Source organism: Haematobia irritans, chromosome 4, assembly GCF_050003625.1.
Source record: "Haematobia irritans isolate KBUSLIRL chromosome 4, ASM5000362v1, whole genome shotgun sequence".
In the NCBI taxonomy this organism is placed as follows: Eukaryota; Metazoa; Arthropoda; class Insecta; order Diptera; family Muscidae; genus Haematobia; species Haematobia irritans.
In genome coordinates this window covers 148,407,345-148,428,516 of record NC_134400.1, presented here as the reverse complement: position 1 = coordinate 148,428,516, position 21,172 = coordinate 148,407,345, and positions in this window count along the sequence as shown.

Genomic DNA, 21,172 nt, shown 5'->3' with positions numbered 1-21,172 from the left:
GAGTGAACAACGACCTCGGTTGAATTCACCATACGATTGATAAACACTGGTCCTTGACGGAGCTTCATCACCAAAAATAAGATCATCGATTCACTGATGTTGAATTGATCCATTTCAAAAGTTGTAAAAATAATCGAACGAATATGTTCATGATTTAATTCAATACTTTTTGGGCGATATTAACCTTTGAAGTTCGTGAAAACAATAAAATAGCGCTCGTATATGAAAACGCTCTGAAATGTCAAGCTTTACGTTAGAACTGTCAGTAGGTAGATAGAAACACTAGGTTGCCCGCCATGTAAAAGGCAACCCTCGTGAAATTACCATACCATTTGTATCACATCGAATTAAAGATTTACTATTATACAAAGTATATATTCTTCATCAGGGTGAACTTTCAACACAATCTGTTGAAATCACGCTACAGACATTAATAATGAAGCTATAGTGCTGATAACAATCTTGTGGTTTGTCTGCAGGCAGGTCAAGCTCGAAGATAAAAAATTTGAAGTTTTCCACAAACATTTCTTTTAAAGTGCAGCCCGACATCCCCTTTCGATTTTTTCTTTCGATTAAACAGCTGTGAGAGAACGATGACGGAATGTTTTTGACAGAAGAGAAAAAGCTTTTTTGGTGACAGATTGTCAAGTCAGAGAAAAAAGAGGGGAAAAAAAGAAATGAACGTGTTCGGACGAAAAAGATTTTAGAGCGCAGCAACTCATGATTTTTATTTATTTTGAAATACAATGAATTTAACTGGACTTTATAATCCAAAATTAAAGAAATACGGGTTGCAATCGATATTAAAAAACATATAAACATAGAAAAGAACAAGTATATACGGCCGTAAGTTCGGCCAGGCCGAATCTTATGTACCCTCCACCATGGATTGCGTAGGAACTTCTACTAAAGGCTGTCATCCACAATCGAATTACTTGGGTTGCGATAACACTTGCCGATGGCAAGGTATCGTAAAACTTTTTAACACTGTCTTCTAAATTGTAAGTTAGTCCATAATATTAAACAAAAAAAGGCAGATTAAATACGTATATAATTCAGTTTTACAAAATTTTCTATAGAAATAAAATTTTGACAACATTTTCTATAGAAATAAAAACTTGACAAAATTTTCTATAGAAATAAAATGTTGACAAAATTTTCTATAGCAATAAAATTTTGACAAAATTTTCCATAGAAATAAAATGTTGACAAAATTTTCTATAGACATAAAATGTTGACAAAATGTTCTATAGAAATAAAATGTTGACAAAATTGTCTATAGAAATAAAATGTTGACAAAATTTTCTACAGAAATAAATTTTTTACAAAATTTTCTATAGAAATAAAATGTTGACAAAATTTTCTATGGAAATAAAATGTTGAAAAACATTGCTATAGAAATAAACTTTTTACAAAACTTTCTATAGAAATGAAATTTTGACAAAACTTTCTATAGTAATAAAATTTGACAATTTTTACATGGCTGTTAGAGGCCATATACTAACGAAATGTACCAAATTTCAACCGCATCGGATGACTTTTGCTCCTCCAAGAGGCTCCGGAGGTCAAATCTGGGGATCGGTTTATATGGGAGCTATATATAATTATGTACCGATATGGACCAATTTTTGCATGGTTGTTAGAGACCATATACTAACACCACGTACTAAATTTCAATTGGATCGGATGAATTTTGCTCATCCAAGAGGCTCCAGAGTTCAAATCTGGGGATCGGTTTATATGGGAGCTATATATAATTATGGACCGATATGGACCAAGTTTTGCATGCTTGTTAGAGACCGTATACTAACATCAGGTACCCAATTTCAAACGGATCGGATGAATTTTGCCCCTCCAAGAGGCTCCGGAGGTCAAATCTGGGGATCGGTTTATATGGGAGCTATATATAATTATGGACCGATATGGACCAATTTTTGCATGGTTGTTAGAGACCATATACTAACACCACGTACCAAATTTCAATCGGGTAGGATGAAGTTTGCTCCTCCAAGAGGCTCCGGAGGTCAAATCTGGGGATCGGTTTATATGGGAGCTATATATATTTATGGACCGATATGAACCAATTTTTGCATGGTTGTTAGAGACCGTATACTAACATCAGGTACCAAATTTCAACCGGATCGGATGAATTTTGCCCCTCCAAGAGGCTCCGGAGGTCAAATCTGGGGATCGGTTTATATGGGGGCTATATATAATTATGGACCGATATGGACCAATTTTTGCATGGTTGTTAGAGACCGTATACTTAGACCACGTACAAAATTTCAACCGGATCGGATGAATTTTGCTGCTCTGGAAGGCTCCGCAAGCCAAATTTGGGGATCGGTTTATATGGGGGCTATACGTAAACGTGGGCCGATATGGCCCATTTTCAATACCATCCGACCTACATCAATAGCAACTACTTGTGCCAAGTTTCAAGTCGATAGCTAGTTTCGTTCGGATGTTAGCGTGATTTCCACAGACGGACGGACAGCCGGACAGACGGACAGACGGACGGACATGCTTAGATCGACTCAGAATTTCACCACGACCCAGAATATATATACTTTATGGGGTCTTAGAGCAATATTTCGATGTGTTACAAACGGAATGACAAAGTTAATATACCCCCATCCTATGGTGGAGGGTATAAAAATAGAGCGATATTGGTGGTCGGACTTCTAAAAGACAGATGTGGTCTGTAGACAGATTCCTTGGACGAAATAGATCCCACCAAGTGAATATCTTTAAAGAAACAAAAAAATATTAATAGAAAATAAAATTGCAATTTCTCGACAAAACAAAAGTGCTACGGACTCTTCGTTGCCACAAAGAATTTTTTTTGGGCCAAAATTTTTCCAAATTTGGACCAAAATTCATACCAGCGGACCATTTTTCCAAATTAAATTAATATCATTTAAAAATTAAAATTTTTCCAAAATTTTGTAAAATTTTTATTTCAATTAATAATTTTTATTTCTATTTATTTCTATAGTAAATTTTGTCAAAATTTTATTTCTATAGAAAATTAGGCAAAATTTTATTTCTTTGGAAAATGTGAAAATTTTATTTCTTTAGAAAATTTTATAACAATTTTACTTCTATAGAAAATGACGTCAAAACTGTATTTCTATTGAAAATGTCGACAAAATTTTATTTCTATAGAAAATTTTGACAAAATTTTATTTATGTAGAAAATGTTGTCATAATTGACGTCAAATGAAGTCAAAACTGTATTTCTATTGAAAATGTCGTCAAAATTTTATTTCTATAGAACATTTTGACAAAATTTTATTTATGTAGAAAATGTTGTCATAATATTGTTTCTATAGAAAACTTTGTTAAAATTTTAGTTCATTAGAAAATTGTGTCCAAATTTTATTTCTATAGAAAATTTTGCCAGAATGTAGTTTCTATAGAAAATTATGCAAATTTTTTTTTTCTTTCGAAAATTTTGTTAAAACTTTAGTTCATTAGAAAATTTTATAAAATTACCAATTTGACGAAAATGGACCAAAAGCAATTAAATTCCATTTGGTCCGACCATCGGACCAAATTTAAAAATTAATAGTTTTATGGACCAATTTTGGTCCGATCGGACCAAAATGGCAACCCTGTTTGGACTATTTGTTTTTTTTGCTACAATAAGGTTATCTCTTGAGATAACCTTTTCCTTCGCATTTGTATGATCAAAGGAAAAAACAAAGTCACCAGTTTTGATAACATGCTATATGCCCCACCCCTGTTGTACATTTATTTATCCATATGTAGTGGGAGTGAGACCAATAACGGAAAATTAGCTTCCTTAAAACGCGAATGTCAGTAATACCAAAGAAAGTAGATGAAAATATGTATAAATCGAATCAGCAAATAAAACCCACAACAGTGTGAAGGTAAGAAATAAAGAAAACAACAGAAAAGATGAAAAATTTTAACTTAAATTGAAATTCCCTTGAACGAGATGAATTGTTGAAGAAAATGTTCAACCAAATTCTTATATGAAATTAATTGGAAATATTGTCTTACAGACATTAGTTTTTATACCCTGCGCCACACTGTGGAACAGGGTATTATAAGTTAGTGCATATGTTTGTAACACCCAGAAGGAGACGAGATAGACACATGGTGTCTTTGGCAATAATGCTCAGGGTGGGCCCCGAGTCGATATAACCATGTCCGTCTGTCCGTCCGTCCGTCCGTCCGTCCGTCTGTCTGTGAACACATTTTTGTGATCAAATTCTAGGCCGCAATTTAAGTCCAATAAATTTTGGCACATGTTCCTTCAATTTTGGCACATGTTCCTAATTTGGGTCAGAATAGAACCCTATTGATTTTGGAAGAAATCGGTTCATATTTAGATATAGCTCCCATATATATCTTTCGCCCGATATGCACTAATATGGACCCAGCATCCAGAGTTTTATACCGATTTGCTTGAAATTTTGTACAAACATATCACTTAGTCGTATAGTCAAGTGAAATCGATTCAGATTTAGATATAGCTCCCATATATATTTTTCGCCCGATATGGACTTATATGGCCCCAGAAGCCAGAGTTTTGGCCCAATTTGGTTGAAATTTTGCACTAGGAGTACAATTAGTAATACAGTCATGTGTGCCAAATTTGATTGAAATCGGCCCGATATGCACTCATATGACCACAGAGGCCAATTTTTTTCTCCGATTTAGTTGAAATTAGCATTGTAGCTGTGCGTGCCAAATTTAGTTGGAATCGGTTCAGATTTATATATAGCTCCCATAGATATGTTTTTCTGATTTCGACAAAAATTGTCAAAATACCAATGTTTTCCTTGTAAATTCGCCTCTGCTTAGTCTAAAAGTTGTAAAACTGACTGTAATTTTCCTTAACTTCAAATACATATATATATATATCGAGCGATAAATCATAAATAAACTTTTGTGAAGTTTCCTTAAAATTGCTTCAGATTTAAATCTTTAACATATTTTTGTTACTAACATTGCGTTTCACCCTAGTGCATTAGACGACTTAAATTTTGAGTCTATAGAATTTGTAGAAGTCTATCAAATTCTGTCCAGATCGAGAGATATTAAAATGTATGTATTTGGGACAAACCTTTTATATATAGCACCCAACACAATTGATGGATGTGGTACTGCACCCCAAATTAGATCTACAAAGTGGTGCAGGGTATGATATAGTCGGCAACGCCCGACTTTAGAATTTCCTTACTTGTTTTTTTATACCCTCCATCACAGGATGGGGGTATATTAACTTTGTCATTCCGTTTGTAACACATCGAAATATTGCTCTAAGACCCCATAAAGTATATATATTCTGGGTCGTGGTGAAATTCTGAGTCGATTTAAGCATGTCCGTCCGTCTGTCTGTTGAAATCACGCTAACTTCCGAACGAAACAAGCTATCGACTTGAAACTTGGCACAAGTAGTTGCTATCGATGTAGGTCGGATGGTTTTGAAAATGGGCCATATCGGTCCACTTTTACGTATAGCCCCCATATAAAGGGACCCTCAGATTTCGCTTGTGGAGCCTCTAAGAGAAGCATATTTCATCCGATCCAGCTGAAATTTGGTACATGGTGTTGGTATATGGTCTCTAACAACCATGCAAAAATTGGTCCACATCGGTCTATAATTATATATAGCCCCCATATAAACCGATCCCCAGATTTGGCTTGCGAAGCCTAAAAGAGAAGCAAATTTCATCCGATCCGGCTGAAATTTGGTACATGGTGTTGGTATATGGTCTCTAACAACCATGCAAAAATTGGTCCACATCGGTCCATAATTATATATAGCCCCATATAAACCGATCCCCAGATTTGGCTTGTGGAGCCTAAAAGAGAAGCAAATTTGATCCGATCCGGCTGAAATTTGGTTCATGGTGTTGGTATATGGTCTCTAACAATCATGCAAAAATTGGTCCATATCCGTCCATAATTATATATAGCCCCCATATAAACCGATACCCAGATTTGGCTTGCGGCGCCTCAAAGAGAAGCAAATTTCATCCGATCCGGCTGAAATTTAGTACATGATGTTGGTATATGGTCTCTAACAACCATGCAAAAATTGGTCCACATCGGTCCATAATTATATATAGACCCCATATAAACCGATCGCCAGATTTGGCTTGCAAAGCCTCAAAGAGAAGCAAATTTCATCCGATCCGCCTGAAATTTGGTACATGATATTGGTATATGGTCTCTAACAACCATGCAAAAATTGGTCCACATCTTGAGGCTTGCAAAGCCTCAAAGAGAAGCAAATTTCATCCGATCCGCCTGAAATTTGGTACATGATATTGGTATATGGTCTCTAACAACCATGCAAAAATTGGTCCACATCGGTTCATAATTATATATAGCCCCCATATAAACCGATCCCCAGATTTGGCTTGCGAAGTCTCCAAGAGAAGCAAATTTCATCCAATCCGGTTGTAATTTGGAACATGGTGTTAGTATATGATTTTTAACAACCGTGCCAGAATTGGTCCATATCGGTCCATAATTATATATAGCCCCATATAAAACGTTCTCCAGATTTGACCTCCGGAGCCTCTTGGAGCCTCCAATCCCGTTAAAATTAGTTCCGTGGTGTTAGTATAAGGTCGCTAACAACCATACCAAAATTGGTCCAATCACACAAAAATTGGTCCTATCTGTTCATAATCTACCAAAATTTTATTTCTATAGAAAATTTTGTCAAAATTTTATTTCTATAGAAAATTTTGTCAAAATTTTATTTCTAGAGAAAATTTTGTTAAAATTTTATTCGGATCACAATAAAATTTTCATCATTGTCAAAATTTTATTTCTATAGAAAATTTTATTAAAATTTTATTCCTATAGAAAATTTTGTTCAAATTTTATTCGGTTCATAATCATGGTTGCCACTCGAGCCAAAAATAATCTACCATAATTTTATTTCTATAGAAAAATTTTTCAAAAGTTTATTTCTATAGAAAATTTTGTTAAAATTTTATTTCTGTAGAAATTTTTGTCAAATTTTCTTTCTATAGAAAATTTTCTCAAAATTTTTATTTCTATAGAAAGTTTTGTGAAAATTTTATTTCTATAGAAAATTTTGTTAAAATTTTATTTCTGTAGAAAATTTTGTCAAAATTTTATGTCTACTTTGTCAAACTGAATTATATACGTATTGGATCGATCTTTTTTGATTTAATATATACCACGTATGGACTTACATACAATTTAGAAGATGGTGTTAGGAGGTTTTAAGATACCTTGCCATCGGCAAGCGTTACCGCAACTTAAGTAATTCGATTGTGGATGGCAGTGTTTAGAAGAAGTTTCTACGCAATCCATGATGGAGGGTACATAACCTTCGGCTTGGCCGAACTTACGGCCGTATATACTTGTTTTTAAGTTTATTTCTGTACAAAATTTAATTTCCATAGAAAATATTGTTAAATTTTTATTCTATAGTAATTTTTGTCAAAATTTTATTTCTATGGAAAATTTTGTCAACATTTTATTTCTACAGAAAATTTAGTCAACATTTTATGTCTGTAGAAAATTTTGACACAAATATTTGTTTGACGAAAATGGACCAAAATCAACCAAATTCCATTTGATCCCACCATCGGAAGTTAAAAACTACATCAGGGCAATAAATTTCATGCTTTGTGGAAATTTCAAAAAGTGGATTATAATTTTGTTCAATTTTCGCACGACATAGTTCATTTTTGCTATAAAACAGTTTGCTTTTCTTCGGTGTACATAGCTCCCTGAAAATGACTTTGTTTTAAAGAAGCAGCATCTTTCGGAATCAGTACCAAAATCCTTTAGGGAAAGTCAACGTTTTTAAAATCTAATAACTAATTTAGAAACCATATTAACTGACTTCCAGTTAAGAAGATTCCCTCTATCGCCGTTACCACAACCCAAGTAATTCTATTGTGGATGAATACTTGTTTTTCTAATGAAAATGTCTGCGTAAATAAAAAAGTTTTGGGAAAGTCTTAAACATATTTTAAAAATGTGAAAAGAGTTGAAAATAAATAAGGTGATTTGAGTAAATATCATTGTGCCACACATCCACAACTCAGAATCCATAAACCTTTGGAAAACAATAAATCCGATATATTTTTATCGCAGTCTTGCAAACATCATTAAATACCTTTTAATATATTACAAAGTTTCCAAACTCAATTACAGCATATATTCCTTGGTCCCTTTATTTGCATATGCATATAGCGTTGTGTGTAAGAAAAAAGATAAATATGAAATAAAATCAAAGTTCTTTTATGGAAAATATATGAAAGATATACGCACGTAAAATCAAATACATAATTATTGAGAAGATAACATGATAGTGACAAACGAGTTACCTTTTCTCCGTGCAAAAATAACATTATGGTATTGAAAATATTTTGAGGTGATCACATTCTTTCTCTGTATGTGGTTTTGATAAACATAGAACAGACATTTCTCTGATGCACAGTTTTTTTATTTTTTTTTTTTTTATTTTGAGAATAATATAACAAAAGATGATTTATATAATATGTTATATACACGCCTCAGCGCCCAAAAGGCATGATAGAGGCTTGTTGGCAAACTTTCCATCTAATGTAATTACACAAAAGTATATGGTAACAACAATTTCAGATCGTTAAAAAATATAAATAAGAAAAAATAAATAAATTTTGAAGGCGTTGGAATGACTTCAGTTCAGATGTTTTCTTATGAGCATATATTATTGCCAGATAGTTCAAAGTACTCTGAATTAAGGAGTTATATATCAAAAGCTTCGTGTCTTGAATAAGTTTGTATTTAAATTTATATAGCATACCTAAAACTGGCGATATTCTTGCCTTCACACTACGAATATGTCGATCCCAGGATAAGTTTGACTGTAAATACAATCCCAAATATTTAACCGAGTCTACTTCTCTTATTGACTTGCCACCTACATTTATAGTAAATGTATATCCAAACCGTGCATGAGGTCTAAATCTTATAAGTTTTGTCTTCCTCTCATTGATAAAAAGTCTATTTATACGCCTAAATTCAAAAATCAATGCTGCATCTCGTTCCATATATGGTCTCAGCACTGTCTCATGTTTATATGGATAAAATATACATACATCGTCCGTATACATAAATAATTTCCCATATAAATCCAGGTTCTTTATATCATTCATATACAAGGCGAAAAACAATGGACCTAGTACGCTTCCCTGTGGCACTCCATATCGAACCATGTACATGTCACTCCTATGTCCCTTAATCTGAACAAATTGTCTACGATTATGTAAATATGACTTAATAAGACTGTTTTCATTACCACGCACGTCATATGAATGAAGCTTGTCTAATAGAATCTTATGGTCAATCATATCAAATGCCTTCGTCAGATCATAGAAGATTCCCGCAACACCACTATAGCCATCATCCAGCGCCTTACATATATAATTTTGGACATTTATTGTCGCCTCTTCTGTACCACAACCTTTTCTGAACCCATATTGATACTCATAAATACAATTGTTCCGCTCAAAGAACGTGGTAAACTGACGATGGAGTATTCTTTCAAAAATGTTATTTATTGTCGGAAGTACCGAAATAGGACGAAAATTATCAATAGATGTGATATTCTTCTCCTTCGCTATAGGAATGAACTTGTGAATTTTTAAAATATAGGGATATATTCCACTATGCACAGCACTATTAAAAACACGAACCAAATATGGTACAATGCTGTCACAACACTCTTTCAGTATCCTGGGAGATATATTGTCATGTCCCTGGCTTTTTCCCAGAGACAAGCTTAAAATCTCCCGGCTCATTTCAAGGTACCATCTAAAACAATACACGAATTGTAATCGTCCAACGTATTCAATGAATTGAAATTGTCCGCAGGATGCGTTTCAATCTCATCTTTCAGTGCCAGAACGGAACTCAAAAAATGATCGTTGAGCCTTTGTGCCTTAACCGAATCTTCTCGTATCAAATCACCATCAAAATCAGTCACTTGAATAGAATTGTTCCCACTTCTCCCGAGAGTCCCATTCAAAAATTTCCAAGTCTTCCTGGTATCATTCTGAGTGCAGGATAACTGATCTATATAATAATTGTTCATAGAAGTACTATACTAATTCGTTTCAATCGTTGTTTTATGTCCTCACTACTAGGATATTTCCTACGTTGTTGCAACAAACTTTTCTTGTACGCAATCAACTTAAATAGATTTCCATTGACCCAAGGCGTAAGATCATGTCGCAAATTTACTTTCATTTGCCTCTCTAAAGTTACAGAATCCACTGCAGATTTCATAGAAGAAATTATATTGCTCATATCAGTGCAAGGGTTCCCTGTACTTAGCATTTGTCCCAACTGATTCTGAACACATACCTTCAACTTAGCGTAGTCACAAACTGAATAATTTTCCCTTACAACATCATGCAGTCGCACACCATTATCAACTGACAAAAATAACATGTTATGATCCGAAATTTTACATTCTATTGACGCAATACTTAGAGGTTTGCATATATTGGTATAAACATGATCAAGACACTTTTGACTCTGGGGGCGAGTAATTAACTTATGACAGTTATTGAAATTATACGCCGTAAGTAAATTGAATATATTTTCAAAAGAATTATCATTAAAAGTATCAATATTCGCGTCACCCATGAATATACAGGGTGTTCTGCCATGACAATTTAATAAATCATCCAAAAAATCTGCAAAATCTGTATAAGAACACCTTTGTGACTTATAGAAGGATACAATTGTTATTGGTTCACGAGGGAGGCCACAATCAACTATCTTCACTGAAACATATTCAATAAATCCTTTACTCTCGCATTTGACCCCGGAATAGCTAAGTTCATCGCGTATAAAAAGCGAAGTTCCACCATAACCGTCAGATCGACAACAATGAAATGCTTTGTAGCCAGAAATTGTATAAACTTGAACCATGTTTCTTGTACAGCTATTACATCTGGTAAATGTACCAATTTAGAAATTTTCTCTTTTAATTTATTGAATTTTTTGATAGAAGATATGCTTCTGATATTTACAGAAAGAATATTTAAAGTTTTTTTATTGTTTTGTTTTGAATATATATTGAATTCATTTATATTTCGAAAGTAAATTTGATTTATCATAAATACAGAATTTGAAATTTATTTCAGCAAAAACAAATTTAGCTACTTTACAATTTATTCATTTCCTGGAGATTCATACTCGATGTCGGACTCATCCACATCTGCTTGGACAATTTGGGAACGCTTACGTTGGGGTTGATGTGTTACGGCTTCTGCCAGCAATTTGTCCACCTCATCTTCATTTCTCAAGAGTCTTGTCTTCGATAATTCACTTCGTTTTGCAAATACTTTGTTGCCTGTTGTATAAACTGCACGAAAGCCAACCGTTTTCAATGTTTTGGCGTGTTTAAATAAATTCATCGTTTCACGGCCCAAGTAATCATTGACAAAAATATTCTTTGTTTCTTCCCTTTACTTCAATTTGGGCTTAATAGCCATCACTTCATCTTTAACTTTCTTGGAGTTAAATTTAACAACTATAGACTTGTTATTGGTATTTTTGTTCAAAAAGTACGCATCGGTAATATTGGCACGACTTATAACAACACCAGCATCTTTTGTTAAATTCATAACAACATCAGCCGCAGGCAAATTTTCATTTGTTTTTATACCACGGATTAAACAATCGTTTTGAACTCTTTGATCGTTTATATATTTGATTGAAGTTTTCATATCCTTAATTTCTGCTTTTAAAGCTGTATTTTCTATTTTATTGTTTGGACATAAATTCCATTGTTTCACGCATTGCACTCAGCTGACTTCTCATTTCTAGTTTCATAGCACTGAATTCAGCTGTTACTGATCTATCATTATTATTGTTTTTGTCTTCATATTCGTTCTTGTTACACACATCACATACAAATTCTTCTTCTTGATGCGTGAGCAAATGATTAAACTCTCGTTTATTAAGTCGAGTACAAACAACATCTCATTTTCATTTTCACCACCAAAGAACGCAAAAAAAATTTCGTTGAAAAGTAAGGTATTGTCTGTATTGTTGTAACAACATGACTATGGCTATCGACAAAATAATGGTGAGAATTCGGTTAATACTGGGTCTGCAGTAAACTGTAGTACCTGCAGCTTCATGGTTATGGACATTTAAGGCCATAAATTTAAAGTGTATTTAATGGAACATATCCCTCTCTAAAGAGGGTATGGTTTCCAAAGTAGAGGTGCACGCGTGATATGAAAAATATCACATTTCATACGATTTCTGACCTAAATTCTGTACATTTATACAGTGGATGGTAATCGATCGAAATGGATAAATTTAATCAGTTCACATGGGACGACATCTAATATCATTTATATATCCAAAATAAATTAGGTCATGTCAAGAAAACTGTAAACAATTCTGTAGTTAAACTGAAGCTAAATGTAACATATTTTTATTACAAAAAAAATTTGGTTTGTATTTCAATTCAATTCTTTTTATTCATCCAAAATTTCATAGGTTAACATACACAGAAAAAAAATATCACCAAAATATTGCCAAATAAAACGACGATTGAAGTTGAAAACGTTTTCAATTAAAAAACAAGTAAGTAAAGTCTAAAGTCGGGCGGAGCCGACTATATTATACCCTTCACCACTATGTAGACAAACATTTGTGTTACCATCTCAACTACTTAAAATTTGCTGGGAGCTATATAAAAATTTGCATTTCCAGATACAAATACTTTTAATGGAAACAAAACTCTGGCTTTTGAGACCATATAAGTCCAAATCGGGCGAAATATATATATGTAAGCTATATCTAAATCTGAACCGATTTCAAAATTTGACACACTTAACGATACTATTCAACGTACCCCTTGTGCAAAATTTGAAGCCAATCACGGCAAAACTCTGGCTTTTGTGGCCATATAAGTTCAAATCGGACGAAAGATATATATGGGAGCTATATCTAAATTTGAACCGATTTCAATCAAATTTTGCACACTTGACTATACTACTAATTGTACTACTAGTGCAAAATTTCAACCACATTCGGCCAAAAATCTGGCTTCTGGGCCAATAAAGTCCATATCGGGCTAAAGATATATATGGGAGTTATATCTAAATCTGAACCGATTTCAATCAAATTTTGCACACTTGACTATACGACTAAGTGTTATGTCTGTACTAAATTTCAAGCAAATCGGTATAAAACTCTGGCTGATGGGTCCATATTAGTGCATATCGGACGAAAGATATATATGGGAGCTATATCTAAATCTGCACCGATTTCTACCAAAATCAATAGGGTTCTCTTCTGACCCAAATTAGGAACATGTGCCAAATTTGAAGGCGATTGGACTTAAATTGCGACCTAGACTTTGATCACAAAAATGTATTCACAGACAGACGGACGGACGGACGGACGGACGGACAGACGGACATGGTTATATCGACTCAGGGACCCACCCTGAGCATTATTGCCAAAGACACCATGTGTCTATCTCGTCTCCTTCTGGGTGTTACAAACATATGCACTAACTTATAATACCCTGTTCCACAGTGTGGCGCAGGGTATAAATATGGGAAACATTTAAATCTGAAGCAATTTTAAGGAAACTTCGCAAAAGTTTATTTATGATTTATCGCTCGATATATATATGTATTAGAAGTTTAGGAAAATTAGAGTCATATATATCGCTCGATATATATGTATTAGAAATTTAGGAAAAGTAGAGTCATTTTTATAATTTTTCGACTAAGCAGTGGCGATTTTACAAGGAAAATGTTGGTATTTTGACCATTTTTTCGAAATCAGAAAAACATATATATGGGAGCTATATCTAAATCTGAACCGATTTCAACCAAATTTGGCACGCATAGCTACAATGCTAATTCTACTCCCTGTGCAAAATTTCAACTAAATCGGAGCAAAAAATTGGCCTCTGTGGTCATATGAATGTAAATCGGCCGAAAGCTATATATTGGAGCTATGTCTAAATCTGAACCGATTTCAACCAAATTTAGCACGCATAGCTATAATGCTAATTGACTGTCTGTGCAAAATTTTAATTAAATCGGAGCAAAAAATTGGCCTCTGTGGTCATATAAGTGTAAATCGGCAGAAAGCTATATATGGGAGCTATATCTAAATATGAACCGATTTCAACTAAATGTGGCATGCATAGCTACAATGCTAATTCTACTCCCTGTGCAAAATTTCAACCAAATTGGGGAAAAATTTTGGCTTCTGGGACCGTATTAGTCCATATCGGGCGAAAGATATATATATATATTGGAGCTATATCTAAATCTGAATCGATTTCAATAAAATTTGGCACACTTTCCTATAGTACTAATTGTTCTTCTTGTGCAAAATTTTAAGCAAATTAGGGTAAAACTCAGGCTTCTGGGGCCATATAAGTCCATATCGGGGGAAATATATATATGGGAGCTATATCTAAATCTGAACCGATTTCTTCCAAAATCAATATTGGCTCTATTCTGAGCCAAAACACATACTTGTGCCAAATTTGAAGTCGATTCGACTAAAACTGCGACCTAGACTTTGATTACAAAAATGTGTTCACGGACAGACGGACATCGCTATATCGACTCAAGAGCCCACCCTGAGCATTTTTGCCAAAGACACCATGTGTCTATCTCGTCTCCTTCTGGGTGTTACAAACATATGCACTAACTTATAATACCCTGTTCCACAGTGTGGCGCAGGGTATAATTATGGACCGATGTGTACCAATTTTTGCATGGTTGTTAGAGACCATATACCAACACCATGTACCAAATTTCAGCCGGATCGGAGGAAATATGCTTTTGTTAGAGGCTCCGCAAGCCAAATCTGACGGTCCCTTTATATGGGGGCTATACGTAAAAGTGGACCGATATGGCCCATTTGCAATACCATCAGACCTACATCAATAACAACTACTTGTGCTATGTTTCAAGTCGATAGCTTGTTTCATTGGGTTGGTTAGTTAGCGTGATTTCAACAGACTTTCGGACGGACATGCTTAGATCGACTCAGAATTTCAACTCGACCCAGAATATATATACTTTATGGGGTCTTAGAGCAATATTTCGATGTGTTACAAACGGAATCACATAGTTAATATACCCCCTATCCTATGGTGGAGGCTATAAAAAACGAAATTGATTTATTTCTTCCAAATAAACTTCCTTATAGCGAAAAGCAAATGAGAAACGATCTTTGTTTGTTAAAAATTTCGTTTAGGAGGAAAGAATTTTTTTTGGCGTGTACGAATGCGAATTTTTCCTAGCATTGAAGACGCATTTGTATGTTATTAAGTTTGGTTTCCTTATCCAAGAGACGATAATCCTTGCAATGAAGTCCCCAGCAAAAAATTTGGAAGTACTTCTAAAGGCACAACTTTAAAAGCACTTCAAAAAATATCCTTCCAGAGATGTTCTTTATTTTAACTACTCAGGAAATTCTTTTAATAAAATTTTTTATAACTCGCTTTTTTCATACTTTTAAAGGGCAAGTTTAAAATTTTTTGTTTCAAATATGTTAAAAACAGAGTAAGGATTAATAAAATGGTATAAATTATTTAAATTTTGCCGGAAAAGTTTCTAAATTAATTCTAGAAATTTGAAATTTGAAAATTCAAACGAATAAGTTAAAATTTGTTTCGTAGAATCAAGTATACAAAACAGAAATTTAAAAGAGAATATTGTCTTTACTTCAGGTATACGCTTTTTTGGCTTAGAATCAAAACATAAATCTTTAGTGTAAAGACAAAATCTTTGGAACTGAACATGTTTTTTTTTGTCAGTGTAGTGTCAAATTAATTGAAAATTTAAATTTCAATTTTCTGCTAACATTTCATATATTCGAAAAACATAAATGCGTCGTAAAGGTCAACTGAAACCAAATTTGTTTGTTAACATTAAATTTCAATTCCTAATACCAATATCACGAATACCATAAAATCAACACACCTACTCTACTGTCGACTTACGGCCTATATATTTTAACGATTTAAAATGTGTGCATGAGTGTTTTTTTTATTATTGTCCAATTGTTATTTAATGAAGTTCTCTTGAAATTCTTAAAAGTTTTTATTGTTTTTTTCATTGACTATTCCTCCCATGCTTGAATTATTTACGTTCCTTAATTTACCAATAATTTGCAAAGCCCTCCCCAGTATTCACAGAAGTTCGTGTAGTCACAGCAACAGATGGGGAGCACTCAAAGTTCGTCTGCCTAACATATTTGTGTGAGTGAGTATTTGAGCAAGCAAACCGTAGCTATAGTAGAAGGGAAACCGGAAATAGAACATTTTGTTTACTGACTACGTTTGCCTTCTAGCATACATAAAGAAGCCTGTTTGATTTCTGTACACATATAATGAATGAACATTCTTAACTCGGATACAATGTAGCGTTAACGGAAGGAAGTAAATCTACAATAGCAAGGAATCTCTATTGTAAACACGAAGTTACAAACTAAATACGTAGAAAATGAATTTGTTAATTCAATGAATGGATATGGGCAATATAATCAGTTTTTGATTCCATTTGAATCACAACAAATTATTGGTTTGTTTATCAAGTATATGTATAATGACAAAAAACTAAAATTATCCAGTCCCATATATTTTGTCTTTAATCTAGTAAGTGTGCTATAGATTCCGAGCCTTAAAAACTTCAACATGTTCAACAAAAGAAATACAGTAGAGACATTTTCACTTTCCAAGTACGCCATTTGATGTCAATAAATCTCTAGTAAATCGAGTGTACTTGGAAGCTCCGTTTTAAGCCATTCTTAGGAATGTCCATGATCTGTGGCCGAAATGTTTATCTGCCCAACACCCAAAAAAGGGCCACAAATCACGGTTGCCACTAGAGCCAATACTAATCAACCAAAATTTGAATAAAATTTTACAAAAAAAAACTACCAAACAAAAAAATCTTGTTTTGTCGAATTTGATCAAATTTTGGTGGTTAACATATTATGTGATGTTTTTTATACCCTAAACAACATAGTGGTCAGGCCATTATAACTTTGATCTGCCAAAAAATGTGCCTACCAGAAATATTGATTTTAGACCTCATAAAATATATACCGATCGACTCAGAATCACCTCCTGAGTCGATCTAGCGCTTGGTGTCCGTCCGTCCGTCTGTCCATGTATTTGTTGTTCACAGGATTCCGGTCGCAACTATTAACCGATTTTGATGAAATTTGGTACAGGGAGTTTTTTGGGCGAACGCTATTGAATTTGGAAAAAATCGGATAAAATTTAGATATATCTCCCATATATATGTATCGCCCGATTTCGACAAATGAGGTTATTTTGCGCTTTTGCAAACGGTCCCTCACTAAATTTGGCAAAAAATTATCTTTTTTATCGCCCTTCAAGTCTGCAAAATTTCATCCAAATCGGTTCAGATTTAGATATAGCTCTCATATTAATGTATCGCCCGATTTTCCCAAATTTGGCCACAAAACCCATATTTATCAACCGATCTTACTCAAAGTTGGCTAACTGTAATATTCAATAGCACTAACTATATATGCAAAAAATTATCGAAATCGGTTCAGATTTAGCTATAGCTCCCATATATATATGACTCCCGATTTTTATACCCACCACCATAGAATGGTGACGGGGATATAATAAGTTTGCCATTCCGTTTGTAACACATCGAAATATCGATTTCCGACTATATAAAGTATATATATATATATATATATATATATATATATATATATATATATATATATATATATATATATATATATATATATATATATATATATATATATATATATATATATATATATATATATATATATATATATATATATATATATATATATATATATATATATATATATATATATATATAATATGGGAGCCACCGTGGTGCAATGGTTAGTATGCCCGTGACGGGAATGGTGACGGGGATATAATAAGTTTGCCATTCCGTTTGTAACACATCGAAATATCGATTTCCGACTATATAAAGTATAATATATATATATATATATATATATATATATATATATATATATATATATATATATATATATATATATATATATATATATATATATATATATATATATATATATATATATATATATATATATATATATATATATATATATATATATATATATATATATATATATATATATATGGGAGCCACCGTGGTGCAATGGTTAGTGTGCCCGCCTTCCATACACAGGGTCGTGGGTTCGATTCCTGCTGCAACCGAACACCAAAAAGTTTTTCGTCGGTGGATTATCCCACCTCAGTAATGCTGGTGACATTTCTGAGGGTTTCAAAGCTTCTCTAAATGGTTTCACTGCAATGTGGAACGCCGTTCGGACTCGGCTATAAAAAGGAGGTCCCTTGTCATTGAGCTTAGCATGGAATCGGGCAGCACTCAGTGATAAGAGAGAAGTTCACCACTGTGGTATCACAATGGGCTGAATAGTCTAAGTGAGCCTGATACATCGGGCTACCACATAACCTAACCTAACTTAAGTATATATATTCTTGATCAGGGAGAAATTCTAAGACGATATAACGATGTCCGTCTGTCTGTCTGTCTGGTTGTCTGTCTGTCTGTCTGTCTGTCTGTCTGTTGTAATCACGATACAGTCTTCAATAATGAAGCAATCGTGCTGAAATTTTGCACAAACTCGTCATTTGTCTGCAGGCAGGTCAAGTTCGAAGATGGGCTATATTGGTCCAGGTTTTTATATAGTCCCCATATAAACCGACCTCCCCATTTGGGGTCTTGGGCTTATAGAAATCGTAGGTTTTATTCAATTTACCTGAAATTTGAAATCTAGAAGTATTTTACGACCATAAAGAGGTGTGCAAAAAATGGTGAGCATCGGTCCATGTTTTGGTATAGCCCCCATATAGACCGATCTCCCGATTTTACTGCTTGGGCTTATAGAAACCGCAGTTTTTATTCAATTTACCTGAAATTGGAGATCTAGAGGTATTGTAGGACCACAAATACGTGTGCCAAAACTTGTGAGTATCGGTTCATGTTTTGGTATGGTCCCCATATAAAACGACCTCCCGATTCGGGGTCTTGGGCGTATGGAAACCGTAGTTTTTTCCAATTTGTCTTAAATTGGAAATCTAGAGGTATTTTAGGACCATAAAGAGGTGTGCCGAAAATGGTGAGTATCGGTCCATATTTTGGTATGGCCCCCATATAGACCGATTTCCCGATTTTACTTCTTGGGCTTCTAGAATCCGAAGGTTTAATCCTATTTGCTTGAAATTGGAAATCTAGAGGTATTTTCGGGTCATAAAGAGGTGTGCCGAAAACGGTGAGTATCGGTCCATATTTTAGTATAGCCCCCATAAGAATGATCTCCCGATTTAATTCCTTGGGTTTCTAGAAACCGTAGTTTTTATCTGATTTGCCTGAAATTGTAAATATTTTGGTATTTTAGGCTCACAAAAACGTGTATCGGATTAAGTTTTTATCGGTCCATTTGGCAGTGCCTCCATATAGACCGACTTCACTTAATGTACAATTTCCAGATTTTACTTCTGCAGATTTAAGATTTCAAATCAAGACCTTATTTTATAATTTTCTTGCGCACTTGCGAGAGTTGTTAATGATTCCTCTAAAACTCAAACAAAAATGGTTCTTATAAATCCAAAATCTGATATAGTCCTCATAGGTGAAATCTTTAAGTGTATCTTCGGGAAGTGTCCTCAAGTCCTCAAGCCCTCCTGAAATTTCAAAGGAAACTCTAATATTTGGTTCATGGTGGTGGGTATTTAAGATTCGGCCCGGCCGAACTTACTGCTGTATATACTTGTTTTAAATTTGCCCATAAAACCCTTATTTATCAACCGATAGTACTCAAAATAGGCCACATGTAATCCTCTATAGCACTAACTTTATGTGCAAAACTTCATCGAAATCGGTTCAGATTGAAATATAGCTCCCATATATATGTATAGGCTGATTTTCCCAAAATTAGCCATATAGATTTATATGGCCAATTTTGGGAAAATTTATTAACCGATCTTACTCAAAGTTGGCCAAATCTAAATTTCCCTGGTATTTACTATATGTGCACAAATTCAACTGTAGCCATAAAATTGTTTGACAAACTCCAAATATATATTGAATCCCACATTATACTTTTCATGAAAATGATTAAGAGAGGCCTTTATATTGATAAGTCAGAAGGGCAAAGGAAATCTCTTTCCCCAACCAAATACGGATTAATGTAGCATACTATGTGAAAGAGACTCAAAAGGATGTCACACCCTATAAAGACTCACACCAAATTTCCATCAGTTATGAAGGCAAAGTGCGTTTCCATCCAATTTGCTTGTTACAATATTGTACGAAGAATATAATGCAACACAAAATTTTTTAATGAAAAAGCTTTAAGCTCAGAAAGAATCCATAACTGTAGTGCAACCAATTTTTTGGATTATTTTATGCAAATCTCATTACCACCAAAGATATGAATATGTATAAAAACTGTTTTTATACAACTTTCTTTTGTTTCATCCATTATGTTTCAATTTGACACAATAGAGTTCTCGAACAAAGCGTGTACACCAGGGTATGTCAGAAAATAATGTGGACGAAAGGAAAGTCTTAAGTATTATACCCTGCACCACTTTGTAGATCTAAATTGTCGATACTATATCACATCCGTTAAATGTGTTGGGGGCTATATATAAAGCTTGTTCCAAATACATACATTTAAATATCACTCGCACTGAAAAAAATATTGTCGTGAGGTCAAAGATTTCATGTCTTTAAAATACGAATGCAAATTTTGCTTAGCATAGAAGACGCATTTCTCTAGTATACAGTTTTTTTCCTTGACCAAAGGTCGATAAAGTTTTCAATGAAGTCGTATTGTCCTTATAATTAAGTGATTTGATTTAAAAATGGATATCATAACATGAAAGAAAAAATGTTTGGGCTAAGGTTAACTTGACTTTAATAATTTAGAAAAAAATCTTTAAATTTAATGAAATTGTCTTTAAATTTGTTGTCTTTTTGCATCTTGACTACAAAGCAAAAAATCGTTCAAATATAGGACATGTTTTTCAACACTTTATTTTAAAGACGTTTTAACTTGAAAAACAGCATAATTT